This window comes from Lissotriton helveticus, chromosome 5_1 (assembly GCF_964261635.1).
Source record: "Lissotriton helveticus chromosome 5_1, aLisHel1.1, whole genome shotgun sequence".
In the NCBI taxonomy this organism is placed as follows: Eukaryota; Metazoa; Chordata; class Amphibia; order Caudata; family Salamandridae; genus Lissotriton; species Lissotriton helveticus.
Window position 1 is genome coordinate 1166658675 of NC_136065.1, and position 15655 is coordinate 1166674329.

At 47.6% G+C, this 15655-nt stretch overlaps 1 protein-coding gene and 1 pseudogene across 3 annotated transcripts in view; one reads left to right on the forward strand and one right to left on the reverse strand.

The window, feature by feature from the left end:
- LOC144755187 (caspase-7-like) overlaps positions 1–15655 on the forward strand; it is a 635423-nt gene that overhangs the window by 216636 nt on the left and 403132 nt on the right. The window lies entirely within an intron of this gene.
- Positions 1853–14098, reverse strand: LOC144756478 (uncharacterized; annotated as a pseudogene).

Sequence of the window (15655 nt, forward strand, 5' to 3'; positions counted from 1 at the left end):
CCCTTGCAGTTGCTCCTTCACTTACTCGATTCAGTAACCCTTGTTTTATACACAAATAGGGTCCTACCTTCTCTGAGTCATTCGCCTGCACTTGATTCCAGGCATTTGTGAGGGTGCTGTCATCTTTCTGAGCTGCACGGAAACTTCGTGCAGGAGTATCTCCACGGTCTGGGGAAGAAAGTAAACATGAAGCAAAAGACTGACAGGCACTGTTATACCTCTCTTTGTCCCTTCTTTTCTCATTCTTTGACTTATGCTCTCGGTCTTTGGGCTGAACTAGGTTTTCACTAGAAAACGGAGCCTCCTGTAGCCATTCTGCTCTGGCTTCTTGTTCCGAGGGTTCCATTAAATAGTCATGAAATTTGGGCAGGTCCGTTCCTAACAAAATATTCTCAGGAAGTCGGGGAACTACCCCCACTCTACGGACTTGTGGATAACCGTCTATTTCAAGTAAGACTTCGGCTAAAGGATATTCCTTAACGTCTCCATGAACACAGGAAACTAGAACGGTTTCTCCCTCACATAGAGAGTTCAGGGGTACCAAGTCTTGTACTACTACTGTATGGTGGCATCCTGTGTCTAGTAAAGCCTCAATAGGATTCCCATTTAATCGGATGGCTTTCTTGTACATCTTTCTACATAGACCCGTGACTAAAACTCGCCCTCAGGACCAACCCACTTCCATTGGTTCGGAGCCGTCATTGTTTAAGGGACAGTTTCGTGATATATGCCCCCACTCTGCACATCTAAAGCATTGAGGTCCTACAGAACAGGGGAGTTGGGTTTTGGGAAGGGTTTTGGTGTGGGTCTAGTGGTAGGAAAAGAACGTTTCTCTACACTGTCATTGGGAGCTCGGGGTGCAGGTTTAGGAAATACAACGGGGGTTCTCCCAGTAGGGCTTTTGAAGTCTGGATACCTATGATAAGCACAAGCTAGCTCGATAGCAGATTGGGACGTTAATCCAGGGTGTTGCTTTAACCAGGCTCTAGTATTGGCAGGTAAAGCCTCCAGATACTGTTCTAGAAAAACTTGTTCTGTAACCTCTTCCATGGTGGCAGTATGGGGCTATAGCCACCTGTTTCCCAAGTCTCTGACCCTGTAAAATAATGCTCGGGGATTGTCACCTGTAACCCACTTCTCCTTACGAAAACGTGCCCTATAATACTCTTGGTCACACCCTAATCTCTCGAGGATTGCTATCTTTATCTCTGGATAGGGAGTTACTCCAGCTGGGTTAGCTGCTTGGTACGCCGCCTGTTGCTCCCCAGATAATAACGGTGCTACATATTGTCCCCACCTTTCTGCAGGCCAACTAGCGGTGGTAGCAACTCTTTCAAAATTGGTGAAGAAGAAGTCAGGATCTTCTCCTTCTTGGAATTTTTGTAACACACTACTGGGAATATTAGGGTGGACCCGGGCATTAGAAATTGCATCTGTAAGACGGAGAATAGCTGTATCTTGAACTTTCTGGTTACTTGTCAACAACGTTGCTTGCTCTCTCAAAGCCTCTTGAAACGCCTCTCTTTCTTTTTGGGCATTCTTATTCTGTTGCTCAAACACTAATTGCAAATGTCTCTGACCTTCTGCCAGCTGCGTTATCATATCTTGCACAGTCACTGGTTGCGTCATTTTGTATCAAATGACAGGATCCCACTTCTGACTCCACTGTAAGCATTTCGATACTTTGTCTTTAATTAACTCTTTCACACAGTCATTGACAGTAGCAAAATACGCGTTTTATTCACGCATCAAAAGGATAAACCGTTCAGAATACTTGGTAGCAAATAACAAAGTGTGCCGGACGCGGTCTTTGGAGTTCGGGGAAGCAGTACTCGGTCTCTCTCTTTCTTGGTCACTCTTCCTCGCAGGTCACTCGTACCGGCGTCTCCTAAAAGGCAAACAGAAGAACATTACTGTCACAAACTGTATAGACTCTTAAAGCTCTATGCATGCACCCGTCACCAATACCTTGGGGTCACCGAGGTTAGTGGTATTCCTAATTAGGAGGAAGGGTCGGGGTGGCGAGGAATGGGGAAGGGAAGAAAAGAGTGTTCGCATGCACCATGCACAACTTTATTTATGGCACAAGCCCAACAGTCCTGTGCCCGCCAACCTCCTCCTCCACCGTTCTCCCCACGCCACTTGCCTGGGGCTACAGTCCCCAGTGACCGTAGCAATGGGTATCGCGGTGTCCTGTTGCTCTGAGGGACAGCCGGATACGAGCGCGGTGTGTGTTGGGGACACCTCCCGTGGGTCAGCTCCGCCGCTCCGTCGGTTCGCCGACTCCGTGTCTCCAGCGTCGGGACTCTTCACTTCCTTCTCCACGTGCTCCGTCCTCCGGTGCTCTGTCCTGCGTAGTTTCGCCTCCTCTCCTCCCGCTGTCCATCGCAGCTTCTCTTCCGCCGAATCTCCCATCACCAGACAGCCCACAGTTGAGCCAACGGCTCTCTTTTAACTCCTGTCCGGGCTTCTGTTCCTCCCTTGCTCCGTAGACTAGACCGCTTGATGCCTCTGGTTGAGGTGGACCACTGGACACCATCTTGAAGTACCCGGTAGCCTGGGTGATAGGATGCTCTCTATCACATTGCCTCTCTTCTGGAGATGAACGATCGGGCCATTCAGCTGTTGGATATCTGGAGAGATAATCTACATTCCCTTGGAATTTTCCCGGCATATGCAGAGTTTGAAATGAAAAAGGCTGTAAGGCTAAAATCCATCTTAATACTTTAGCATTGGTTTCCTTATTGGTTGCTAACCAAGTTAGGGGAGCATGATCGGTAACTAAAAAGAAAGTCCTTCCCAACAAATAGTACTGTAAATATTCCATGGCCCACTTGATGGCCAAACATTCTTTCTCCATGGTGGCATAGCGTGTCTCCCTCGGGAATAGTTTGCGACTCAGAAACAGCACTGGTTTAAGCAGTCCTTGATTATCTGGTTGAGATAATACAGCTCCCAGTCCTTTATCTGAGGCCTCTGTTTGCAAAACAAATGTCTTTTTGTAGTCGGGACAAGTCAAAATTGGTGCTTGGCACAGTATAGTCTTTAGGGTTTCAAAGCTTCTCTCTTGTGTTGGACCCCACCCGATTTTGGCTCTTGAAGGTTTTCCTCTCAATAGGTCTGTGAGAGGGCTGGCCACGTCAGATAACTGGGGAATGAATCTAAGATAATATCCGACTAACCCGAGGAAAGCTCGTACCTCTTTTCTGGTGGTTGGTCTGGGAATATTTTTGTTAGCTTCCAGTTTGTAAACTTGGGGTTTTAAGGTCCCTTCACTTATGGTGTAACCTAAATAGTTTATTTGGTGGGTGCCCATAGTGGTCTTCTTTGGATTCATAGTTAATCCTGCCTGAGCCAAGGTCTCAGATACGTTTTTTAGGTGTTCTAGATGGGTTTTCCAATCAGGGCTATACACAACAATGTCATCCAGGTAACCAACGGCATAATTGTGATGGGTTTTTAGTAATATGTCCATAAGTCTCTGAAAAGTGGCCGGTGCTCCAAGTAGCCCAAATGGCATCACTTTAAATTGGTATAACCCTGAGGGTGTAGAGAAGGCTGTCTTCTCTTGAGCTGTCTCCGTCAGGGGTGTTCGCCAATAGCCCTTGGTTAAGTCAATGGTGGACATCAGCCTAGCTTCCCCTAGTTTCTCAATTAGTTCGTCTACTCGAGGCATTGGATAATTGTCAAATTTTGAATGGGCATTTACTTGGCGGAAGTCAATGCAGAAATGGATGCTGCCATCCGGTTTCGGCACTAAAACTGTGGGGGAACGCCAATTACTCTTGGAAGGTTCAATGATACCCGCCTGTAGCATTTTTTTATTTCCTGTTCTACCGCCTCTCTCCTAGCCTCAGGTATTCGATAGGGTCTCACATTCACCACTCTTCCTGGTGGAGTAACAAGTTCAAGTTCAAGAAGTCTTTATTCGATTAGTTCATCATAAAAGACATAAAACAAAATAGACATACATGTGCAATTAAACAATTATTAAATCATTTATAACTAATCAGCTTCTTGTACAGATAAAAAAGCAACTTAACAATAAAACTTAATACAACCATAAATCATTTTAAAACAGATATGTAAGTCATTTAAGGTTAATCAATTTCTTAAACAAATATACTAGGTTATACATAGCAGCTCTAGAACAACCAAAGGACAGGTGCTTGACAGTAACTAAGCTATCACCAGTTGTGTACTTTTATTATACCTACTTCTAAGCACCCAGGCCCAGCCTAGAAATTTGGCAACCCCGACCACAATAAGGGAATCTAGATTAGTACTTAACAATCTAGTGGCTTCCACAGCCATTCGGGTGCCTAGATTTCTACAGACCGGTCCAAGCCATTTAGCTCTGGGAGCAGAATACAGCGGGCATACATACAAAAAGTGATTCAGGCTCTCCCCAATACCATGACACTTGGGACAGAACCCCGTCCTTTCTGTTCCCCACTTTTTAGTAAACTCCCCAATGGGGAGCGAACCGCATCTGAATTGGAAAAATAGTTTGCGGTCCAGGGGTTTGGTAATGACATCCCAATACCCTTCAAGCTTGGGCACATCTTTATGCACAATAAACCGACCAGTAAGGCTACTAGAGCTCGATTTTCGGTACATATTAAGAGTCACCCAGTCCCAGTAACATTGTTTAAGAACCCTTTTTGAGGGAAAAATGGCTGACTCGGGCGATGACCACAATGAGTCAAGACCCAGAGCTAGTAAGATAGCCTTAAGGTCTCTGAACCACCCAATGTTCATGGCACCTGGACTATTTTTAACCTCCAGACATGCTGCAGCATAATAATGGAGTTCCGGTGTTGTCCACATACGACGCCAAAAGGATAATGGACGTAGTCTTGCTTGGTCCACCACCGAATGGCACCCAAGATCATAAAGGAGGGGGGTTAAGGGGGTCGACTGTGGCAAACCTATACATAACCTTAAAAATGTATTTTGGGCATGCATTAAAGGGTTCAGATTGCTGCCACCCCATAGTTCCGCACCGTAGAGAACCGCTGAAAGTACCTTCCCACCATAGATCTTTATAAGCGGGGACATTGGCCTCGTAAATGAACCTTTATGCTCCTTAATCAGTGCCCCACCCAGCTGTTGATGTTTCAGAGCCATAAGTTTAATCTGATGTGACCAGCTCAACGTGTCGCTGAAGGTAACTCCCAGGTAGGTAAAATGCTTAGTTTGTTCGAGGGGGATATCCCCCATGGAGACCCTGGCGCTTATTTGCTTGTGTCCCCTCAAAACCATAAATTTGGTTTTTGACACATTCACCTCCAGCTCATGTTCGCTGCAGAAACTCTCGAACCTTATCAAGGCCTTTTGCAGACCCTGTCTGGTACGAGAAAGCAAGAGAGTGTCGTCAGCGAACATGAGCAGGGGCATTCTCAAACCCGCCAGGCTCGGAGCATCCGTGGAGAAGTTATCAAAGTATTTGGTTACCCCATTGATATATAGGGAAAACAAGGTAGGGGCCATGACGCAGCCCTGCCTGACTCCCTTATCCACTGGAAAATTTTCCGTAACCTCACCCGGTTTTCCCCAGCGTACATAAGCAAAGGTCTGGGCATGGAGGTTCACTATAAGGCGAACCAATATAGGAGGCATACCCATATCCAGTAAAGAGTTCCATAAACCTGCCCTTGGGACCAGGTCAAATGCTGACCTAAGATCCACGAAGGCCGCATACAGGTTGCCTTTTCCCAAGGTAACAGTCTTCCAATGCAGAAGCATAAAACGGAATGCCTGGTCCAAAGTACTCACATGGGATCGAAACCCTGCTTGAAGAGGGGTAAGGATGTCATACTCCTCTATCCATGCCTGGATCCTAGTGAGCAGAAGACGGGTAATAATCTTTTGAACCGCGTCTATTAAGCTGATCGGCCGATAGTTGGATGGAACCGACCGATCACCTTTCTTGAAGATCGGCAGTATTTCGGCACCCGCCCAAGAATCGGGTACACTGGCGCCCGCTGCCAATGCATTAACCAGACGCACCAGATATGGAACCCAGAGGTCTAGGTCCTCCAAAAAAATATCCGCAGGGATACCATCAGGACCAGGTGCTTTACCCCTGGGGATAGCTCTCAAAACTGCTTCAACTTCCCTGGCCGTGAATACAAGGGTGTCAAAGGATAGTGGCCATCTAATGGAAACATACGCTGTGTTACAACATCTAAATTGTTCCACAAAATGGGAAACCCATTTTTGTGGTTCAACCGAGGCTGGACTTGGGCGACTATCCTGTGAGTTGCCCCACCTGAGAAGGTGCCAGAACTGCTGGAGATTCCTACTCCCGCAGGCCTCAATTAGCGAAGTCCAACGCTCGTTGTCCCAGTCCGCTTTGGCAAGGCGTTTGGCTTCATTGAAGGCTCTCCTACTAACTTTGATTCGGGCAGGATCCTTTGATTTTATAGCCTTAAACAAATCTGCGTGAGACTTCTTGCAGGCTTCATTAAACCAGTTTAGAGGTTTCTTACCCTTCCCTCTCCCTTTATTTGCAACATATTTGACAAAAAAGGATTTTAGGGACAAAAATAAACTGGCATGAATCGCTGCAATATCCAAATTCTGAGCGCCACAGTTTGCAGAGTCTGCCAGAGAGTTCGAAACCAGGGCTCTAATCTTAGCACGAGCTTCCACGTCAACCGAAACCTTTGGCCATCGTACCCTCCTCATATCGTTTGAAAGTACAACTGCTTCCTGGACAGGGTTAGGGTGTCGTACATTTAGCCCAAGGAAACTATCATCCTTTAGCTCTGCCACCAAGGGATCATGGTCACATTCTTGGCGCTGTTTTACAGACATATCCAGAACCACCGGCCACAATGATATGTCAACTAAAATGTAGTCAATACGACTACGATGTCTACCATTAAAAAAGGTATAGTTGCCCATCCTATCCGAGCTAGTCCGACCATTGAGTGCACGAAGCCCCCAATTCAAACATAGACCATTAATATATACCGCAGCTTGGGACCATTTGGTGATCGGGGGTAAATCCAGTTGTGGGATTCCCCAGATCTCATCCTCTGCATTGGTTATCAGACCATCATCATAACTCAATGGTTCAAAACAAGTATTAAGGTCACCCATGAGCACTACATGACCAGAGTTTACATTAGAACTTAAAAACTCATCTAAGCACACAAGAGTGTCTACGACCCTGCCACCCGTCATACCCCTAGCATAAACATTAATCAACAGTATGTCCAACCCACGGGCTGTTCGGATGCTAACTATCAATAGATCTAAACAATCAATGGAAATTTCTTTAACAGTAACACCATCAGCTTGACGAATCCAGGTTGTTAGGCCACCCATAGCCCGACCTCTTAGGCCTTTAGTCGCAGGTTTATAAAAGTTCAGAAAACCGGGAAGATACACTGGGGTGATTGCCCAGGTTTCCTGAAAACACCAAATATCTCCTAGCGAGATAAACTCAACCCAGTCAGGAATACATATACGTGGTTCTAACCCTGCAATATTCCAACATCCCATAACAGTTCCCTTATTATACCTTTGTTCACATCGGCTAATATTTACAGACACGTTAGAAACATTAGACAGTGGAGAGGTAACTTCATGCTCAAGTGCAACAAGACTGGTACCCAACATCATCAACCCAGCGGACCCATCTTGAGAACATATGGGTTGGTTTACACCAACTATGATAGCATCCGTTGGTGATGGGGGGGTCGGTGACAAAACCAGTGGGCCTGTCTCTAATTGTTTGCTCAAACTCCCCTTCGTAAGGTTACAGGAATGGGCAACAAAACCTCCAGAAATATTAGAGGGGTTAGGGGGGACCACCCCCCCTCCCAAGTACTCATGATGTGTTACATCAACCCCAGTCAGCAATACTGGTCAATCATTTGATGCTAACCCTGATAGGGGATCATAAAGGTTCCTCAGCGGTATATTCCAATGATCTTTAGGGTTGAAACTGCTTGGGTTTGGATACACTGGGTAATAGTTAAGTGGTTGGTGGACCTGCGGAAGCACATGATTGAGCGGAAATGTGGGGTACAGAGGATTATTAGTGACAAAGTTATTTGTTAACACTGATGGGCCGGGTGGTTGAGGTTTAATTTTAGCCCAACCCGGTGTTTGCGGGGGACAATTATAAGTAGATTGAGTGTAGGAACGATACCGTTCCTCAGGGTTAATTTGTGGCCCATGATAACTAGTTGTAAAATTGGACCATTTGAGGAGGCTTTTGGTATTAGAAACATGAGGGCGATCAGTTGGATTAAGCAGGGTCTCAGGATAAAAATAACTAAGATTCCTGGTAGAAACCCCTCCCTCATGTTTCCCTACAAACCAATCAGAGATGTAAGATACTACTCTATTGTCCCTAAAGTTGATAATAACTATATCACCCTCTATGTCCTTTGGACGAACCCCCACCCATTGGCATCTTCTGACCGAGACTATGTCCCCATTAAGATGTGCTGGAAGGGGTCTATTAGTTTTCAGCCAGAAGATGACTTTATTTTTCAAGCTATCCATGTTTTCCCGATCACCTTCCGAGACAGGCGGCACCCCCGTCATTACAATAACAAAGTTTATCGAGTCCGGTGGCAAATCCACATTATGTCTCTTGAGAGGAAGTTTTTGGGGTTTACCAGTGGTGGGGGCCAGAGAGCCCTCCCCTTTCTTTGTCTGTATCACAATTCCCCGTGGCGGGGGTTTACCAACAACTGCCCCAGCGTTCACTATGGCCGGGCTGGCTAATCTTGGAGGTTTGGCAGCCGCAGCCAACCCTTTAGTTGGGATAGTGACTGTATTAGATACACTGATTGGGGGTTTGCTGGGGTTAGTATTAGTAGTACCTGACACGGGTTTAGAAATAAGGGTATTGGTAGGAACCCCATTACCCTTAACAGAGGTAGAAGGCTGTATTAACTCAGGGGACACCAATAAACAATCCAATTTTTCGCTCACGACCCTGACCCGCTCTAACAAAGGTAACATGTAGGACTTAATGAGCTTCTCTATGAAAACACGAGTCGCCTCGCTGAGTCCTTCAAGAGCTAGGTCCGGAATAGGCAAGGTTTGAGCTTCAGGTATCAATACCTCTGTGTGGGGAGGGGTTAGTTTTTCTGGGATAACTGTTGGTGGGGGGGTTATTACAGTACGGCGATTTTGACCTTTCCTTTTTACCCCTCCCTTTCTCCTTCTTTTCCTCGGAGGAGAACATACCACCCTTTTGTCAACAACAGGCCCAGTAACAACAACGCCCACACCCTTCAGTGATAGGTTCAGACTGGATTCAATACAAACCAATGGTGGGTTAGGGAGCGAGGAACAGGGCCCCTGATCCCTAACTTGACTATCTAGAATGTTTACATCCACAAAACTTGAGTGATCAATAGGAATACAGGCTAGCTGATCACCACAGGTAGCCGTGTCACATGGCGGCGAGATAGTGGGAAACCTAAATATATTAGGTGTTTGATTAATATCTGTTCCATCATCCTCAATCGAGCTCAGCCCTCGGACATCCGTGGCCTGAGTAAGATTTGAGTCTGATGGATAGGGCAGTTGGCTTCTCTTCAATTGCTCAATTGAGCGTCGGCGTACCGCCCTTCTTTCAGCAAGGAGAAGATCCCTGTCCACATCCTTTGGTGTTTTTTTTAAAAATTTGTCGAGAGGGCCAAGTGGAAAAGTACCCACACCAGGAGGGGCTGAATGACTCATATCAAACACTAGAGTAACCGGGGGTGGAGCAAAAATACAATAACTACCCCTTTTTGATACTTTGGTACAGAACTAGCAACTGCAAGGCAATGGACAACTATACTAATAAATATTTAAAACGACATACACTTTTCAGTCCAGATGACAATCCCGTGGCCCAGCCCGGCCTCCTTCGGCCCCGGACGGCCACAGACGGTCCCGCCCTTGTCCCGGGCTTCTCCCGGCACGCTCCCGCGTAGCGGGCAGTGGAGACCAATTTATGCTTCTCGAGTGGCTACCCAATAGGATGGAGGACTGGGGGGCGTGTCCAGCGGGGAGAGCAGCCCAGGTGTGATCGATGGGCGCGCAGGGGCTCCTGGACAATGGAGTCCCTGCCTGCTCGCAGCCCCGCCGACACTCTGCCCTGCCCGCTCCTCCTCGCTGGTGATGACAAGCCCACACAAACAGGCGCCTTCAACGGCGCTGCGGGACCCGCGAAGCAGGTCCGGCGAGGTGGGTACAAAAAAAAGCAGATTCCGCGGCAGCAACACCTGCGGCTGCAGCGTCCTCGGAGGCAGGAAGCAGAAGATCCCCAGGCAGCAGTTCAGAGCAGTTCAGAGGGGTTTCAGCAGTGAGGTCCGATGTCAGCGACCACTCCGTCAGATAAGGGTTCCAGGGATATGCTGTGGGCGCCGGCTTTTCAGCAAGCAGGCGGGGGGCGTGTCCAGCGGGGAGAGCAGCCCAGGTGTGATCGATGGGCGCGCAGGGGCTCCTGGACAATGGAGTCCCTGCCTGCTCGCAGCCCCGCCGACACTCTGCCCTGCCCGCTCCTCCTCGCTGGTGATGACAAGCCCACACAAACAGGCGCCTTCAACGGCGCTGCGGGACCCGCGAAGCGGGTCCGGCGAGGTGGGTACAAAAAAAAGCAGATTCCGCGGCAGCAACACCTGCGGCTGCAGCGTCCTCGGAGGCAGGAAGCAGAAGATCCCCAGGCAGCAGTTCAGAGCAGTTCAGAGGGGTTTCAGCAGTGAGGTCCGATGTCAGCGACCACTCCGTCAGATAAGGGTTCCAGGGATATGCTGTGGGCGCCGGCTTTTCAGCAAGCAGGCGGGGGGCGTGTCCAGTGGGGAGAGCAGCCCAGGTGTGATCGATGGGCGCGCAGGGGCTCCTGGACAATGGAGTCCCTGCCTGCTCGCAGCCCCGCCGACACTCTGCCCTGCCCGCTCCTCCTCGCTGGTGATGACAAGCCCACACAAACAGGCGCCTTCAACGGCGCTGCGGGACCCGCGAAGCGGGTCCGGCGAGGTGGGTACAAAAATAAGCAGATTCCGCGGCAGCAACACCTGCGGCTGCAGCGTCCTCGGAGGCAGGAAGCAGAAGATCCCCAGGCAGCAGTTCAGAGCAGTTCAGAGGGGTTTCAGCAGTGAGGTCCGATGTCAGCGACCACTCCGTCAGATAAGGGTTCAATATCATGGGCTACCAAGGACGTTTTCCCTGGTTTTCCTGAACTAAGTTCGGGGTACTGGTCAAGTAAACATTCTAACTGCAGTTTTTCATCTACAGATAATCGGGGACCCATGGCTGGTCGTTCCTTCTGTTCACCCCTCCCCATCTCCTGAGGTAACTCTAGTGGAGTGATGGTCACATGATTTATGGATTGGACTACCTCGGCCTCTTGGGATCCTGTACTTGGTTTTTCTCATTTCTTTAGTAAGTTAATGTGGTATGTTTGTCCCACCTTGTTAGTGTGTGGTACTGCTACTCTATATGAAACGGGTGTAACTTTCTGTGTAATGGTATATGGTCCTTGCCATGTAGCCAATAATTTCTTATCCGAAGAAGGGAGTAGAATCAGTACTTTGTCTCCCACCCTCAGTTCCCTCAACTGGCTTGTTTTACCATACTGCTCTTTTTGTCTATTTTGTGCTTTGTCCATGTTTTGGTGGACAGTATTCCATAGTGTGGCTAAGGTTTCTTTAAGGGTCTGCATATATCCTAACAGTGGTTTCCCCTTATCCTCTTCCTCAGTCCACTGCTCGGCAGCCATGTCGAGTAAAGTACGGGGTTTCCTCCCAAATAGCAACTCGAATGGGGAGAATCCCGTGGATTTCTGCTCATGTGTTCTAATAGCAAAAAGTACTAGAGGTAACTTCCTGTCCCCATCCTTTCCTGTCTCGCTTATCAGCTTCTTCAGGATGGTCTTAATCGTTCGGTTATACGGTTATACCTTTCCACCAAACCGTCAGTCTGGGGGTGATAGACTGCCGTTCTAATCTGTTGGACCCCCAAAAGGGAACATACTTCCTTCATGAGTTTTGCTATAAAAGGGGTTCCCTGATGTGTCAACAACTCCAACGGAAATCCTACTGGGAGAAGAAAGATATCATAGCCTGAGCCACAGTTAGCGTAGTCATGCTTGTTAGAGGTATAGCCTCTGGATATCTTGTTGCATAGTCCACTAGCACTAAGATATATTGATGCCCTCTGGCTGAAGGAATTAACGGACCTACCAAGTCCATCCCTACACGCTGAAATGGCACATCAATAATGGGTAAAGGACAGAGGGGTACTTTCTTGTCTTTTTTGGGATTTATCAACTGACATTTTGGGCATGTGGCACAGAACCTAGCAGTTTCTCGATACACCAGTAAAATCGATCCAGTAAATATTTCAGAGTTAATTCCTGTCCGTAGTGACCCCCACCCGTCTGGTTATGTGCTAATTGCAAAGCTTGTTCTCGAAAGGCTACTGGTACCAATAACTGTTCTACCCTTGCAGTTGCTCCTTCACTTACTCGATACGGTAATCCTTGTTTTATACAAAAATAGGATCCTACCTTCTCTGAGTCACTCTCCTGCACTTGATTCCAGGCATTTGTGAGGGTGCTGTCATCTTTCTGAGCTGCACGGAAACTTCGTGCAGGAGTATCTCCACGCTCTGGGGAAGAAAGTAAACATGAATCAAAAGACTGAGAGGCACTGTTATACCTCTCTTTGTTCCTTCTTTTCTCATTCTTTGACTTATGCTCTCGGTCTTTGGGCTGAACTAGGTTTTCACTAGAAAACGGAGCCTCCTGTAGCCATTCTGCTCTGGCTTCTTGCTCCGAGGCTTCCATTAAATAGTCATGAAATTTGGGCAGGTCCGTTCCTAACAAAATATTCTCAGGAAGTCGGGGAACTACCCCCACTCTATGGACTTGTGGATAACTGTCTATTTCAAGTAAGACTTCGGCTAAAGGATATTCCTTAACGTCTCCATGAACATAGGAAACTAAACTAGAACGGTTTCTCCCTCACATAGAGAGTTCAGGGGTACCAAGTCTTGTACTACTACTGTATGGTGGCATCCTGTGTCTAGTAAAGCCTCAATAGGATTCCCATTTAATTGGATGGCTTTCTTGTACGTCTTTCTACATAGACCCGTGACTAAAACTCGCCCTCGGGACCAACCCACTTCCATTGGTTCGGAGCCGTCATTGTTTAAGGGACAGTTTCGTGATATATGCCCCCACTCTGCACATCTAAAGCATTGAGGTCCTACAGAACAGGGGAGTTGGGTTTTGGGAAGGGTTTTGGTGTGGGTCTAGTGGTAGGAAAAGAACGTTTCTCTACACTGTCATTGGGAGCTCGGGGTGCAGGTTTAGGAAATACAACGGGGGTTCTCCCAGTAGGGCTTTTGAAGTCTGGATACCTATGATAAGCACAAGCTAGCTCGATAGCAGATTGGGACGTTAATCCAGGGTGTTGCTTTAACCAGACTCTAGTATTGGCAGGTAAAGCCTCCAGATACTGTTCTAGAAAAACTTGTTCTGTAACCTCTTCCATGGTGGCAGTATGGGGCTACAGCCACCTGTTTCCCAAGTCTCTGACCCTGTAAAATAATGCTCGGGATTGTCACCTGTAACCCACTTCTCTTTACGAAAACGTGCCCTATAATACTCTTGGTCACACCCTAATCTCTCGAGGATTGCTATCTTTATCTCTGGATAGGGAGTTACTCCAGCTGGGTTAGCCGCTTGGTACGCCGCCTGTTGCTCCCCAGATAATAACGGTGCTACATATTGTCCCCACCTTTCTGCAGGCCAACTAGCGGTGGTAGCAACTCTTTCAAAATTGGTGAAGAAGAAGTCAGGATCTTCTCCTTCTTGGAATTTTTGTAACACACTACTGGGAATATTAGGGTGGACCCGGGTATTAGAAATTGCATCTGTAAGACGGAGAATAGCTGTATCTTGAACTTTCTGGTTACTTGTCAACAACGTTGCTTGCTCTCTCAAAGCCTCTTGAAACGCCTCTCTTTCTTTTTGGGCATTCTTATTCTGTTGCTCAAACACTAATTGCAAATGTCTCTGACCTTCTGCCAGCTGCGTTATCATATCTTGCACAGTCACTGGTTTCGTCATTTTGTATCAAATGACAGGATCCCACTTCTGACTCCACTGTAAGCATTTCGATACTTTGTCTATAATTAACTCTTTCACACAGTCATTGACAGTAGCAAAATAAGCGTTTTATTCACGCATCAAAAGGATAAACCGTTCAGAATACTTGGTAGCAAATAACAAAGTGTGCTGGACGCGGTCTTTGGAGTTCGGGGAAGCAGTACTCGGTCTCTCTCTTTCTTGGTCACTCTTCCTCGCAGGTCACTCGTACCGGCGTCTCCCAAAAGGCAAACAGAAGAACATTACCGTCACAAACTGTATAGACTCTTAAAGCTCTATGCATGCACCCGTCACCAATACCTTGGGGTCACCGAGGTTAGTGGTATTCCTAATTAGGAGGAAGGGTCGGGGTGATGAGGAATGGGGAAGGGAAGAAAAGAGTGTTCGCATGCACCATGCACAACTTTATTTATGGCACAAGCCCAACAGTCCTGTGCCCTCCAACCTCCTCCTCCACCGTTCTCCCCACGCCACTTGCCTGGGGCTACAGTCCCCAGTGACCGTAGCAATGGGTATCGCGGTGTCCTGTTGCTCTGAGGGACAGCCGGATACGAGCGCGGTGTGTGTTGGGGACACCTCCCGTGGGTCAGCTCCGCCGCTCCGTCGGTTCGCCGACTCCGTGTCTCCAGCGTCAGGACTCTTCACTCCGTCTCCACGTGCTGCGTCCTCCGGTGCTCCGTCCTCCGTAGTTTCGCCTCCTCTCCTCCCGCTGTCCGTCGCAGCTGCTCTACCTCCGGATCTCCCATCACCAGATGGCCCACAGCTGAGCCAACGGCTCTCTTTTAACTCCTGTCCAGGCTTCTGTTCCTCCCTTGCTCCGTAGACTAGACCGCTTGATGCCACTGGTTGAGGTGGACCACTGGACACCATCTTGAAGTCCCCGGTAGCCTGGGTGATAGGATGCTCTCTATCACAGTGTCCTTGTAGCCCACAAGATAGATTGCATAGTATTTAAAGGTGGTACATGAGGAAAATGAATATTACCATGTTTCTACAGTAACAAGGCCCAAAAAGCTATTTTAACTGTGTCTGGCCTAGCAGTGTTATATAGAAAACCTGAGTACTCAGATACACTAATACTGTATTTCATGAATGGGATCAAGTACAAAAATAAGGAAACCACCATTTTTAATAGTTGTTAAAAATCCAATTCAATAGTGAAGTCTGATTTTCAGTAAAAATAAAGGAAAATAATTTGTAGAAAGTTACCCTTTACCTCTCTGAACTGACAGAAGGCTAATTAGTGTGAGCCTCTGCTAGATCTCAGCCTATTCGCAGCCTTTAATATGTGTGAAATAGGTGCCATATGCCTCACAGATGCAAACATTAGGCTGACCTGAATGGGCAGAGGTAAAGCATGTGAGCTTCATGGAATATGCAGGGTAGGGGCTAGGTGCATCCTTTTTGAAGCTCCAGTGTCAAATCCTGCTTGGCAGGTCTGTTGAGCCACATGTAACACTTGAGGCACGTGTGAAAGGGAGAGAACAGGATGCCAACACAATTCTTTTGGATCCCTGG